We start from the raw sequence: 14318 nt of genomic DNA, 5'->3' as shown, positions 1-14318 counted from the left end.
ATGACATAGTGATAATAGAAATTTAACTAATATAAGTACTCCTGAAAGCATATATGTTATGTTTGTTATTGTTATTATAACATAAGAAAAGAAACTGTATATAACAGTTTATTTGTAAGTCATTCGTATACGTTTGCTATTATAACAAAGATGAAGGATTTGATTGTATACTTTCTGATTTGTGAGTTTTTCTTTAATATATAGGTGAAGACATTGTTTGTTTACTGTCTGATTTCTGAGTAGAAGCATGTGTTTACAATAAGTCAAAGGTAAAGAAATTGTTTGTTTACTGTTTGATTCGTGAGCATACGCATATGTTCGCTTCAATTCCATAGGTGAAGAAACTGTGTGTTTACTGTTTAATTTGTAAGTCATACGCATGTGTTTTGCTTTTATTCCATAGGTGAAGAAACTGTTTGTTTACTGTTTGATTTGAAGTCATACGCATGTGTTTTGCTTTTATTCCATAAGTGAAGACACCGTTTGTTTACTGTCTGATTCGTGAGTATACGCATGTGTTTGCTATAATTAAATAGGTGAAGAAACTGTTGTGTACTGTCTGATTCGTGAGTATACGCATGTGTTTGCTTTAATTCCATAGGTGAAGACTCTGTTTGCCTACTCTCTCTGATTCGTTAATCATACGTGTGTTTGCTATCATGACATAAGAAAAATTGTATGTTTAATATATCATTCGTTAATCATAAATTATTTTGTGCTATTGTAACATAGGAAAGTAAACTTTTTGAATACTGTCTAATTAGTGTCTGCTTTAAAACATAGGCAAAGAACTGTATGGACAATGTTTGATGTTTTTTGTCATACACATGTGTTTGTAAGTACAACGTAGGTGAAGAAACTCTTTGAATTATGCCTGATTTTTAATCATACGTATGCCATTACCACTGGATTTGTAATTGGACTTATGTAAAAATTGTTAAAGCGAAAATTAAGTTTTTAAACGTATTTTGAAAACCTATATCTCTATATTACCCAATTTGTTTATCACTGTAGAAGTGAATATGGCGTTTAGGAGGATTTTAATAAAGATTTAATTTAAGTTAGAATTTCTTCAAGATTTGGGAGTTAATTCGGTCTAAGGCCAAAACAGAGCCTGGTTTCGGTGACCGCTATTTGTTATGGACAAAGTTCAACAATTTTCATACCAATGAATAGAACACGGAGGGCAAATATATGAGGCAAAGTAAATGAAGTGTCAAATGAGGAAATTAACGCATACATGAACAAAATGAATAAATATTCAAAACTTTACTGATATTCTGTTTAACAATAACAAAGAAACTCAACCTACTCTATTTGTTCAGGTATGTCAATAAAGTTTTTTGACATTATCTAGAATCCGACTTTAACAATGTTATTAACCAAGAACTTTCTGTGTATTTCTTTCAAAACACAAGCAACTACATGCAAGCTATTTGTTTACCATGAAGAATTTGATTATCCCTTGGAAACTGTATGACTCTAAGGTATTTGTAGAAGAATTATTCATGACCACATTTTTTTTTTAGAAACAACACATTCCAATGACGTATATCTATATTTATCAGTAATTACGAACATTTACAGGAAACAGTTGTCGAACAATGCTTCCTTTCTATTGCACAGCTTTCAAATACTGCCAAAAGTAATTAAACCAACGGAATGGCTTGATTCAGGATACATAATTAAAATATTATTAACAGCTTTTGAAATAATATTTCTGATGAATTTTGTTGCTGTCTGCATTGAACAAACAAAATCATCAGACAATTGAATCAATCATTACTGGGCTATCAACGTGTAATGTTTTGTCTAGTTTTCTCTGTAAATAATTTGATTTGTTATTGGTAGTATTAAATAGGCATTGGTCAATTAATAAACATTTTGGTTAACGTTGACCCCCTCGAGCACTTGATTTTAAACCGTTGTCTGCTGAATGTCTTCTGGTTGAGGATGATTCGTTAAACTTATACATTTAGTTAGCAAAATTACTTAACAGTATAATAGTGATGTTTGCATTTCTGTGAGGACAAATAACAACCGAGGATCTTCACGCTTTTTGTTTATTAATTTTACGTAGATCGACTCTGACGATTGAAACAAGAAACATCTAATGACTCTGCGGCCGAGGTACCCACGCTCAATCATATGTAGATTGCTCAATCTGGTAGCCAGGGGAGAGTTTTAAGAATAGTAAGACATGTACAAGAAGGTTAATCGGCATTTAAAGCGTAAAACAATTACTCTGATTTAGTTTTTCCTATTTTTAGAGATTTCAGAATTGTTCTTACAAATGGATATAAATTCTTGACTAAGTATAAATGATCTTATTGTAATATTATTGGTATTTGCAGATGACATGATTATTCTAGGTAACACACATGAAGATGTTAATAAGCTGATATCTTTGCTTGAAATATAATGTGTTAAGTAGAGTCTTGATGTCAATATAAGTAAGACAACGTCTATGTTATTTCGCAATCGAGATGGCCTGAAACGAAACATATCCATACGAAAATAATAACCAAGATGTTGTAAATGATTTCAATTATTTTGGGTACCTTTTTAAATAACTCAGGTAAATTCGCACTGAACCGAGAACTACTCGTTGAGAACGACCTTACGGAACTTAATGTGTTATTATCTAACTGTAGTAAATACAGTATAAAGCCTAGCATTTTATGTCAATTATTTAATGCATTTGTTCGATGAATTATAAGATATGGGTTTGAGATTTGGGGATTTAGAAAATCAATATAATTGAAAAAATCTATTTAAAGTTTTGTAAAAGATTTCTAATTTTACGTATTAATACATGTAACTGAACAGTTTATGTAAAATTAGGACGTTATCCATAGTTTGTATCACGTTATATTAGAAAAATAAAAGGTATAAAGTTGCAAGCACTGTCAATGTTATACTTAAGGAAATATAATATGCCTGTTGCTGATTGCGAAAATGGAAAGCGCAAAATGGGTTGCTAATGTTAAAGATCTGTTTAGTAAACATGGTTATACATATGTTTTCAATAATCCATCGGTGTATGATGTAAACACATTTGATAGCATATTTAGATAAACATAAATAGACACTTTTAGGCAAATATGATGTAATGACACAGCAACAAGCGGAGTGATAAAAATTGTATGATAAAATTAAAGATACATTAGACTAAGAGCAATAATCAACTCAACTCAATATTCTTTTATTATATCACAGTTTACATTAAAGGAAAAGCATGTGAAAACTCAATATATATATATTATTATTTACGTGGACTTTTTTAATAATTCAAATATCATTTCACATAGAACGTAGAAACTTCACATTCAATACATATAACATATCTTATATAATTCCTGCAATTTTCAGAGCAAATTATTGAATTTTCGCTAAATTACAATCATATTACGACATATGGTTGAACCCGACCGGCGCAGTCCAGTGACGTCAATGACGCTGCGCTCATAAAGCGTCATATTTTTTTAGTTTACCAACCAACACTGACGCATAGTCAACTTCATATATTATGATAAACATAAATAAATAGAAAAATAAATAAATAATATTAATATAATTTTTTTTTAATTATTTAAAAAAATAACGCCGTTTCAAAGTAACCCCGTTCATTAATTGTTCACCTTCCTGTGCAAATCTTTGCAGTCTTTGAATAACGCATACGTTTTTCTCTCTCGTCCTTTCATAGCAAATGAGGGACCCATCTTGCAAACTTTTCGCACGCCTTAATCTTCTCTTAAAACCCTTTGGACTTCCGTACCCTGCCCCGACTATGCTTGCTACGACGTGCTGTCAAACGGCGATCCCCTCTGATGACGTTCTTCACCAACGTCGAAAAACGTCGTGCCTCTTGTCTTTTTCTGTCCCTTTTCCTTATCGTCTTCTATGAAATATCATTGTTCTCTTAAACGTTAATGCCAGTTAAATACTAATGAACGGCACATGTTGCTTCATTTCCACCTCGGCCATCATTATCATAATCTGTGTCTTCCCCAATTTAACGCAAATCTTCATAGTCTCGCGCTTATTCAAAGTCCAATGACGCTATGTTGTATCCCAGACTGTGCTTGTAATCAAGTCAGAATATTACGACTTTTAAACGGAAATGACGTCAGAAATTTAAAAAGTATATTCGTATGAAGTCAGCGTTTAATATGACGTAATTTGGCGGAATTTCATAGAAAAACATGGAAGAAAAGCATGTTGTAAGAGATACATAAAACGTTTGTGAACGTTCATTTTAGACGGTGTGCCGACCGTCCGTTCCTGTTATCTAAGAACCCGTAATTTTTCAATACTCATAAATTTTACAGATCTAAATTTCATACCGTCTATGCAGAATACTTCAAATAAGATATGCATGAATTTTAAAATGATTTGGATGAAAAATATAGAAAATATGTAAGAAGTCCACGTAATTCTGGATCACCCCTCGTATATATATATATATATATATATATATATATATATATATATATATATATATATATATATATATATATATATATATATATATATATCTACTACAGATATTAAGGTGACCATATATATATTAATCTAGGCATTATGGGGACCGCTGGATTAAGGCGACAAAAAATGGTCTCCTTAATATTTTCAGTCCAGATTTGATGTATCAAATGTCAATAAAAATGTCCATTGATAGTAAGTTGATAAGCTTGAATGTTTATTTACGAGATCATTTCATTGTTTTAAATCTTATTATCTTTTAATATCAAAAAAAATATTCTTAAACTTTTGTGTGTGTATATTTGTGTATCCATAAAAATAGCTATTAAGGCGACCAGGGAAAAAATCATAATTTTGGTCAAAAATAGCTATATACTAAGCATTTTTTATTTGTTTTACTTTATTTAAAGCCTATTGTATATTATCCCGAAGTTTCATTCCATAAAAAACAGAAATAAGGAAATTCGATATTTCGTGTACCATCAGCGTCCAAATTTTCAAGTATACAGAAATTTAACTTTCCGGAATATAACGGAAATTTTCGGGTATCTCCGTGGTACCATCTCCGTGCAATTATGCAGTATGGCGTTCATCTCTTACGGAAAGAGAATGGTAACTTGGTAAGTGTTTAAAATACATATTCAACGTTTTTTTCGTTTATTTTTATGACTTTTGTACAGTAGTATAAATCGTCCACCCTTTGGATGAAAAGCAAATGATTTATCCGGATTTTGTTCATCCGAAACTAAATCACTAGTATCAACATCCGGTGTAATTTTTGCTTGTATTTTGGAGAAACTCGATTGATTTCTAGCAAACTTGGTTTACCACTACATCGTCGCTTATTATTATTTGGTATGTTCCAATCTAAAAAGGGATTTGCTCCCTTAACATCTCAGATTTTAATAAATAAAAGACGAAATGATACAAATGCCTTACATTATTTCATTCAGTAAAGAGCATGCAATGGCATAGTAGTTGGATTAGATAATCTGACAGCGGTGCTGGACGTCAGGAGTTCAAATATTGTTGTGAGTTCAATGTTCCAAAAGAATACCTTTGGAATACACAATTATCTATAAAAATGGCAGAGCGAATTGCCCATATTGTAGTAATGTCTTAGATCCAGCTTGGATAACTTGGACACAGTAAGCGGTTCACACCAAGGGAAATTCTCAGATTAAACAGCGCTTATGAACTTGAACATTACATTTTTCATTGAGACAAAGAAAAAACACTATTGCTGATCTTCTGAAAACAAATCTTGGATTTATACTAATCACCACCAAAAATTTAATTTTAATCACACAATGTAAACAACTGCTCCACAGATCTTATCTGTATGTTTAGGGTTTTTAAAATTTAGCAGTTAAATATAGATTAGCATACTGGTAGGTCTGGTTGGTCTGTTGCTTTAGATGCTAAGTAAACATAATGTCAGTGATTTCATCACTATTTCTATTAAAATATCAGTTTTCTTCTTCAGAGCTTCTCACATTTGCACCATTTTTTTACCATTTGAATCATAAAAAGATAACAAACAAAGCACGGATGGAACATTTGAAAATACAATTCAGTTGGTTTCTATTTTCATGCTCATTTTTGCTTAAAATTATTCTGCTTGAATGTGATTTATGTTGCTTAAATTTGAACTTAACTCTTTGTGAATATTTAAGGAATGTAAGGGGTCAGATTTCAGATTGCTCATTATTTCTGGAACACTAAATACTTTATTTGATTGTGTACACTGCACTTTCTTGTTAAGCATTCATCCAAATCATTTGGGTAAATATTGGCAGAAAAACTGCTTTTAGATTTATACTGGTCATCAAAACCGGCACTGACAAAACATAAGATGTGTTTAATTAATGTGCGGGAAAGAGGTTTAAAGGTGTCCGCCCACAACAAAATGCTTGCGGGTCATAGAACTCCTTCAATTAGTTCTTGAAAAAAAATGATTCTCTCAGGTAGCGTTTGATTATGTGTACATTGTATCCTTGTATGTATTTTCAAGTGTACACATGATTTATATAAGGTTTGTACAATTTTAGTTTTATTTAAATTTTAAAATTTTGACATTTTTTTTAAGATTTGCCTGCCCCTGTCTAAACACTTAAATTCTTGGTCTTTGGACTATTGTCTGCAACTTCAAAACACACTTTTTGGAACAGGACACATTTTTCTGATATTTTATCCAGTTTGACTGCAATATAAGTTGTATTTATCAATCAAGTAAAAAATGACATTTATTTTTCCATAATTACCTGGTAGTTATTTGTTAATTTGTTTTAATTCATGGATAGGTTTATTGCGAGTGTCATGGAAAGCTGGAACTTTTCAGTACACAACATGCAAACTGAGAATGAACTGTGTGTGCCGGCTTTGTGAACAAAAACGCAAGGCGGCTATGGTAAGTTGCGTCAAGATATATCCTTGGGACCCCCCCCCCCCCCCCCCCCCTGGACACGCAATACAATTCGTGTTTCGCTGATCTGTTGGCTGGGATCAGATCATCCATTTGGGGATTTAGATATGTTACCCCAGCCAACAGGCTGCATGTTTAATTTAACTCAATACTAAGCTTTGTTTTAGTGCGAACATCAACATGTTTATCTAATTGCAGTTGCTGCTTGGGACAATAAAGTTAAGTCAGCAACCGTCTACCAGACTGCAAGATTCATCTCTTCCAAAGGATGTCGTACCTTTCTAGGTGGGTGTGCATTGATTGATTGATTGATTGATTGTGAGTTTGTGTAAATGAATAACTGTGAAACCATAACCAAATGTTGGGCTGTAAAGGTGTGTATGTGCATGTTTCACATATTCTCCATCCTTTTGGCATACTGGACCGTCATCAGACACTCTGCCATGAATGTTAGAGAGTTTAAAGCTATTTCTTATTTTCCTGTGTAACTATATTGATGTTAGATTAAATTTACGCCGCCGTGTTACTGAGTAACAATTTGAAATTGGGCCAAAATCATCAAGCTAGAGCTTTGCATAATCTTTTTCAAACTTCTGCAAGATTTCTGCCCTTGACAATATTTGCTCGCAGCCCCCCTTAAAGTTGCACTTCGTTCAGTATTTGAAAGCTTACGGATACACTTTTTTGTTAATTTGAGATCTTAATGTGGCTACTTCTAAGTAAATAGATGCTCAAAGTAACTAGGATGCTCTGGGTGTTCACTGGGTGACAAAGGCTACACAGTATTGGTTGTTTCTTTTTTCTGAAAAGATGTTTCTAGTGAATTGCCCAGTTGCAGTGGTTTTGACGCCACAGAACCAGCATAGCTCCATGACAGATATATATGTTTTCGTCATTGATGTCAGTACTGCTGTATTGGAGGCCTCACAATTTCTGTGTGGAAATGTCATCTGATACACTCATAACGGCGTATTTCTAGCATAGCTTTCATAAGTGCATGGCCATTCTATGTCATTTTCAGATACACTGTGTTTTGTGTGGATAAGAAATGCAGAGTGGTACCACCAATCACCTAAGCCACCATTCCCCTAACAGACAATAGGCTCATGGGGACAGTTCCTGCAATTTACAGTAAAGTTCTCAATTGTAGCCCTACGAACTTAAGGTAAGCGATAAATCTGGATTTCAAGATATCTCTGTACTCACTGTAAGTTTATACTTCATTTGAACAAAACATAGGGCCGAATTCAGAACAATCACTCTCACTCACACTCAATGAGTTAATCCTCTGTAATCACATAACGGTCGAGATATTTTCGAGTGAAAGGTATATCCGTATTCACAGGTGTGAGTGAGACTCAAGTGTTTTGCGTGAGTGGGACATTTGTGAGTGCTCGGCTAGGCCACATGAACCGCCCTCGAGGATTGGTTGTGAATAGGAATTGAATGAGTGTATGTGAAAAAAGTACATGGCAAGTAGAAAAGATGAAATATATCAAATATTTGGAACAAATAAGGGACATGCTCGTTCCCAGACAATATTTAAGAGACCGGGATAATCCATTGAAGTACATGTTCATTCAATAATGTGGCCATCTATAAACAAAACAAATTCAAAAGGATGCGCCTATCATATATTTGTTTTGTCTCGCAATGATCTTGAACCCCCAGCAATGTTGATGTTTGCAATTCATCAATGGCTGCAAAGACAGGCAGCTAAAGGTACGTGAAGTTAGCATTCCTAGCGGCATGAAGTTAGCGGCCTAGCGGCGTGAGGTTGACGGACTAGCGGCCTAAATTTGTTATCTATTTCAAGGTTCAATGGTTTAAATGGAAAATAAGATAAATCAATGTTTTTAGTCGTACATTAGCGGCCTTAAATTGTTTTCTACTTCAGCGCATTTTTATATGAGTTTTCTTCTAAAACAATGCTAAAATAATTGTTTTCCTATGCAAAATACATCACGCTTGAGCGGTCTTGCGGCGTGAACTTGGCGGCCTGGTGGCCTAGCGGCCTAAAAATCCCCAAAACTCATCCAGCAGCCCATGAAAAGGGGGAAATGCTGATATTCGCTAAAGGATGTTGATTTATGAAAAGGACATTTAATTTATCATTGTTTTAGAAAAGAACGCATATAAAATGCTTTGGAATAGAAAACAATTTTAGGCCGCTAGTCACATGAGGCGGCTAGGCCGCCAGGCCGCTAACTTGACGCCGCTAGGCCATTTCATAGCGTGGTAAGGGAATTGATATGTATTTTCCAGCCTACATTCAGCTGGATTATTATTACTATTATTGCTATTACTATTATTATTATTATTATTATTATTATTATTATTATGATTATTATTATTATTATTATTTTCATCATCATCAGCAGCAGCACCACCAACACCAGCAGCAGCACCACCAACACCAACACCACCATATCATCATCAACATCATCATTATTATTATTATTATCGTCATCTTCATCCATTTTCCCCTACATTTCTTGAGTTGTTTTTCACTCCGAGGTGTTATTTCCCCATAAGAAGTAGATTCATTCGCTAATTCTATCCATCTGCTATTTTTTCAACTTCCATTTTTTCAACTTCCATATATTATTTTCAAACGCCCAAGACCGCTTTATGTAGAATACAAAAACAAGATTATATATGAATACATATTAAGTGATATAATGGAAAACGGCTACATATTTAAAACAGCAACAACAATGACAACAAAAAACATGCATTTAAACGTATTTTGCAACAGTTATTTACAACCCAAAACGTTTATTTTTATTAACCAATTGTTTTAAAATGAAAATATCAGTTTTAGAATAACACTTATTATCATTTGTTTGTTGCCATAACTAACAATAAGGTACTCAAATCTCAAATAAACATATGTTTACAATGTATAATGTAAACATCACCATAGTCAAACAGATAATCCGATATGATCATGTAAACATACGTGTATAATTATATACTGTATTGCTCACTTGATGAAGTGGAGTGTTAGCGAGGCGTGTGAATACGAACAGATCACTTGAGTGTCACTGCCCATATTCCACTCAAGTGATCATTTGAGTGTCCCTTACGGGAATGTGGTTGGAGTGTGAGTGAGAGTGGATGTTCTGAATTCGGCCCTTACAATTTCAGCATCAAAATCCAGGTTTAGATCCCAGACCGAACTTTGTCTCCTTCATTAAACTTAATTTCAGATGTTCTATAAGCCACATACATGTTCACTACTTATGACGGATAAGAACTTTCGCAAATTGATTATAAATGCGTTTTCCCAGATTTACACCCTCCTCTTGCAGATACTGCCGATGGTGAAGCTTGGGTGCACCGGGCCGGTTTTCCAGCCGTGTGGAATCTCCAGCTGAACTGGGGCCGGGAATTATATAAGACTCCTTAGCAGCATGGTGAGCTTTTGCGTATTTATTTCCAGGCTCATATACCCGGCCAGACTTCTGCGTATAATCTTTCCTGTCGTCATTTTTTTAAATAACGTATCTCAAGTCTTTCAATGAAATCACAACTGTGACACCTTTGGAGACTAGATTTAAATTAAGGAACCATTATGTGTAGAAAGCCTTTTGGGTGATTTAAAATCAAATTAGTAAACAGGATTCTCATGGTTCATGGTTTATAATTGGTCTTGTGGACCTTTCATTCTTTACTTTGGTAACAGCCGCTTAAGTATGTAAGAAGGGGGGGGGGGGTACAGATGTGATAGTAAACAGTGTTTAATAAGGTATATTTGTTTTTATTTTATCACCAGTTTGAAGGTAATGATTTTGTTAAATCAGGGTTAAGTAACAAGTTTAACACAAACACTGTAACATGTTCTTTATTTCAAATAAATCTATAAATTATCTCTGGAGAATTTAGTCTGATCTCCATTTCTCAGAAAATGTAGCTGTCTAAGTGCCTATTCCATCAATGAGTATCACTGTCTTTAAATTGCTGTTGCGGTACAGTTTAAATAGCAAAAGTTTTATGGCCCTGCTTGTTTGCAACTCCTCATTCATTTTTGTACAGCGAGAAAAGTAAGGGAATTCTAGAGATTTACTAGAATTATGGATTGTTTTTCTTGAGTTACACAGTACATAAGGAGGAATAAGTGTGTACACAACTCCTCATTTTATTCCTGTTTATTATTTATATATGTAACATAGATGTGTACAAGACTTAGAAACATGACATAAAAGAGCTCACTTTGATAAATTTTCTCAAAAAAAGATATCTTTACTGTTAAAGTAAGAACTTTTACTGCATAGTAAGTAATGTCTTCTGCTCATCTTTATGACATCATTACATGGAATGGAAACTTCCCAAGATACATTTCCACATGGGGCAGCTCATTTATATATATTGCTGATGGATTGTTTAGAAAGGGACAGTTTTAATTGGACAAAATGTTTTAATCGCCATTTTACAGAGTGCCAGCCAGTCATTGCTGTTCTTGCATTGCTGAGGAGGACAGTCCTGCCAACATAACAGTTTGTTCAATAACAGGTAAAAAACTGGTCTCACTTTACATTTTCAACCACTGCCAGATAATATAATCTTATATAATGATAACTCCTTCTTCACAACTGGTGTTAAATATATAATGATTAAACAAACAGTAAAATGAAAATTATGCTCTTTAAACTCAGAACCATTATTGACTTGTCAGATGCTACTGGTAAATGAACTGGTCTTGATGTCCTTTTCTTGAGATAATAACTATTTGCATATTACCCCGGTACTACTATTGTACATTCAATAGAAAATCGTCTTGTTTGTATTGTTAAATGGCTTTATAATGTTCCCCACTTCCTGATTCTTGAAAATTACGTGAACAAATGACAATCCTACTACCATTTAAAGTTTGATTAAATTTCGGACAAATGTGTTTGTTTTAATTTGCCTTCTGCTTAAGGTAAGGGTATATATACTGGGCAAGAAGTGCTGAATTTCATCGTGAATGACAGTGATTATCCATAGTTTGAATTTGGTTCGGACATGTTTGACGGGAATTCAAAGACATTTTTTTGTCATCATTTACATTGGTTCATTCTAAGATAAAAAATATAACCTTTTTCAAAATGTTTAATCTGTGAGAGTGCAGCTTTAATAGACCTGTAAAGACTTGTCGATGTGAAACTAAACTCTCAATCAAACTTTGGTAAAAGATCAAATGCGGGGCTCCGTGTGCGGCATAGACTGTGTTAATTTTTATTTAATATGATGAAGAGCTAGTTAAGTTATTTTTGTTAAAAGTCTTCATTTGAAGCAAAATATGTTTCAATACCCTGTATGAATTTTCTTCACTGGATATTGATTTATAAAAAACATTGCTCCAGGGTGCGGAGCTATTTTTTGCTATATGTCTATATGGAAAAATCTTCTCCTCAGAAGTCAACTTTGTTCCCCAATGTGCAAGGCACAATCGGTGAAAATAATTTCAATAAAAGTCACTGATTATTATTATTGTTATTATTATTAATAAACTTTTACTATTTCAGGAGACAAACAGAAACACAGAGGTGCTATACATTCTGATGGAAAAACAAAAGCATCTCCCATCATTTTGGCGTGGCTCAGATCAAGAGGAGAATTTTAAGAAAGGTAATAACTGAGTGACTAAGAACATGCAAGTTGCACTGGTTAGAGTGTAAGACCCATCTGCCTTCATAAGAATTGATAATCATCACTGTATTAAATCAAGAAATTGAAACGTAAGTGTCTTGTCTTTTGCAGTGTTTTTGAAATATAATATAATTTAAAAAAAACTAAATTATTATTTAATATGATTGTGAATGTGTGATGTTTTCTTCTGATCATTCACTCTCAAAAACCAGATACTAAAAACATATTTGTAGATTTTTTTGTTTTACTTGTAAATATAGTTTTAAGGTTGTATTTTAAGGCAAAGCCTTTTATTCTGCTCAATACAAACTTAAATATTGTAAGAGTTATGGCCCTTTGTAATTTTTTAAACAAATACATTTTTTATGTTTTTGTAAGCCCATTATTAAGGGACTTTTAATATTTTCACCAGCTGCATAATAAAGTCAGACCAAAAGTGTTCAGTAAGTGTCCAAACAATAACTAAGTTAGAATCCTTTCTCAAATCAAGTGAGCGATATAGGGCCATCTCTGTGTTTGTCTGACTAATAAACAATAATCAATCTTTGAGTTAAATTGACAAATATTGTTGTAGAATGTTTTGTGAAGACATACAATTGGATTACTTTTGTGTCAATAGGATTAAGGTTTCTGCACATAAAAATTATTTAGAATTGCATTTGGGTCAGTCGGTTCACGTTCAATATTACTTGCAGTATAAGTGGAAGCAGTGACTTAAAATTAATTACCAAACAGTTTCTGCTCAATTGCTTTGAGTTAACATACGAGTTATGAAACTTGGAATACTAGTTCTTGGTGGCATAAATGAAAGACCTTGTTTTGTCACATTGACTTGTAATCAAGCACTAACTTCCTCTAAATTCTCTTCAGGTGATGGTTGGGCACACACAAGAAGACATAGATCACAGGTGTCTAGCCATATGAGTAGATAGGAGTGTCACACTCTGCCAAACTTACTTCATCAGACGAGCAGAAAGCTTCTCAAGATCCCGCACTGCACACTAAGACATAGTCTTTGACTACAACAAGGTGATGAAAGTACAGAGGTCCAATTGAAATCAATTCTGTGCTGCTGTCATTTCTTCATTCTGGAAGTCGATGGACATGATTTATTATGGCATCAAGTGTGCAGTTTGCCGACTATCAGCAGTCTTGTTCACCAGCTGTGCAACTTGAGCTGGTAGCTTTATTGCTTAAAGCCACTGCATAAGAGGGGGAAGGTGCAGGCTCATCAAAAAGTCTCAAAAGTTGAAACTAGGAAAAGAAGTTTATCAAGAGTGTGAATCTATTTTGAAAACAATCGTTACAATGATTTGGTTTCCTTTGAAACTTCATACATACTATGAATTGAGATGCTTAAATAAAAAACCGCTATTCAAATATCAGGAAACTGCCTTTTTCATACTAAAGGGTAAATGATGTCGCCATTTCCTGTATGTATTTAAATAAGATATGTCTCCACAATTAATATTTTTAGGGAATTTTCAACCTAATGAATGAGATTAAATTGTACAGCGTTATATGAGGTTAATATGTTTTCTCATTCTTTAAAATTGGTGAAAAATTTTCAGAAGATAATTAGACCAGTATCCATTACTGCAATCATACAATCAAATATACAGGGACAAGCCCACTGGGCATATAATATAATTAAACCCTGTTTAGGGGCACAAGGCAAACAGAGTTACTTTCAAACAATAAAGCTGCACTCTCACACTTTGGATGTTTTGACAACTTTTTTCATTTTATGTCTTGGATTGGAACCATCCAATTT

General features: G+C 33.6%; 1 long non-coding RNA gene across 3 annotated transcripts; it reads left to right on the top strand.

The window, feature by feature from the left end:
• Positions 1-4980: 4980 nt before the first annotated feature.
• Positions 4981-14022, top strand: LOC128219547 (uncharacterized). Of its 3 annotated transcripts, none has more exons than XR_008258575.1 (7): positions 4981-5340; positions 7109-7195; positions 7932-8075; positions 10225-10329; positions 11349-11425; positions 12421-12523; positions 13415-14022. It is a non-coding gene; the product is annotated as an uncharacterized LOC128219547 (long non-coding RNA). The 3 variants fall into 3 exon arrangements; XR_008258577.1 differs by having other exon boundaries at positions 5073-5105; XR_008258576.1 differs by lacking the exon at positions 7109-7195.
• Positions 14023-14318: the final 296 nt, after the last annotated feature.

Source organism: Mya arenaria, chromosome 15 (assembly GCF_026914265.1).
Source record: "Mya arenaria isolate MELC-2E11 chromosome 15, ASM2691426v1".
Lineage (NCBI taxonomy): Eukaryota > Metazoa > Mollusca > Bivalvia > Myida > Myidae > Mya > Mya arenaria.
This window is presented reverse-complemented; position numbering and strand designations above follow the sequence as displayed.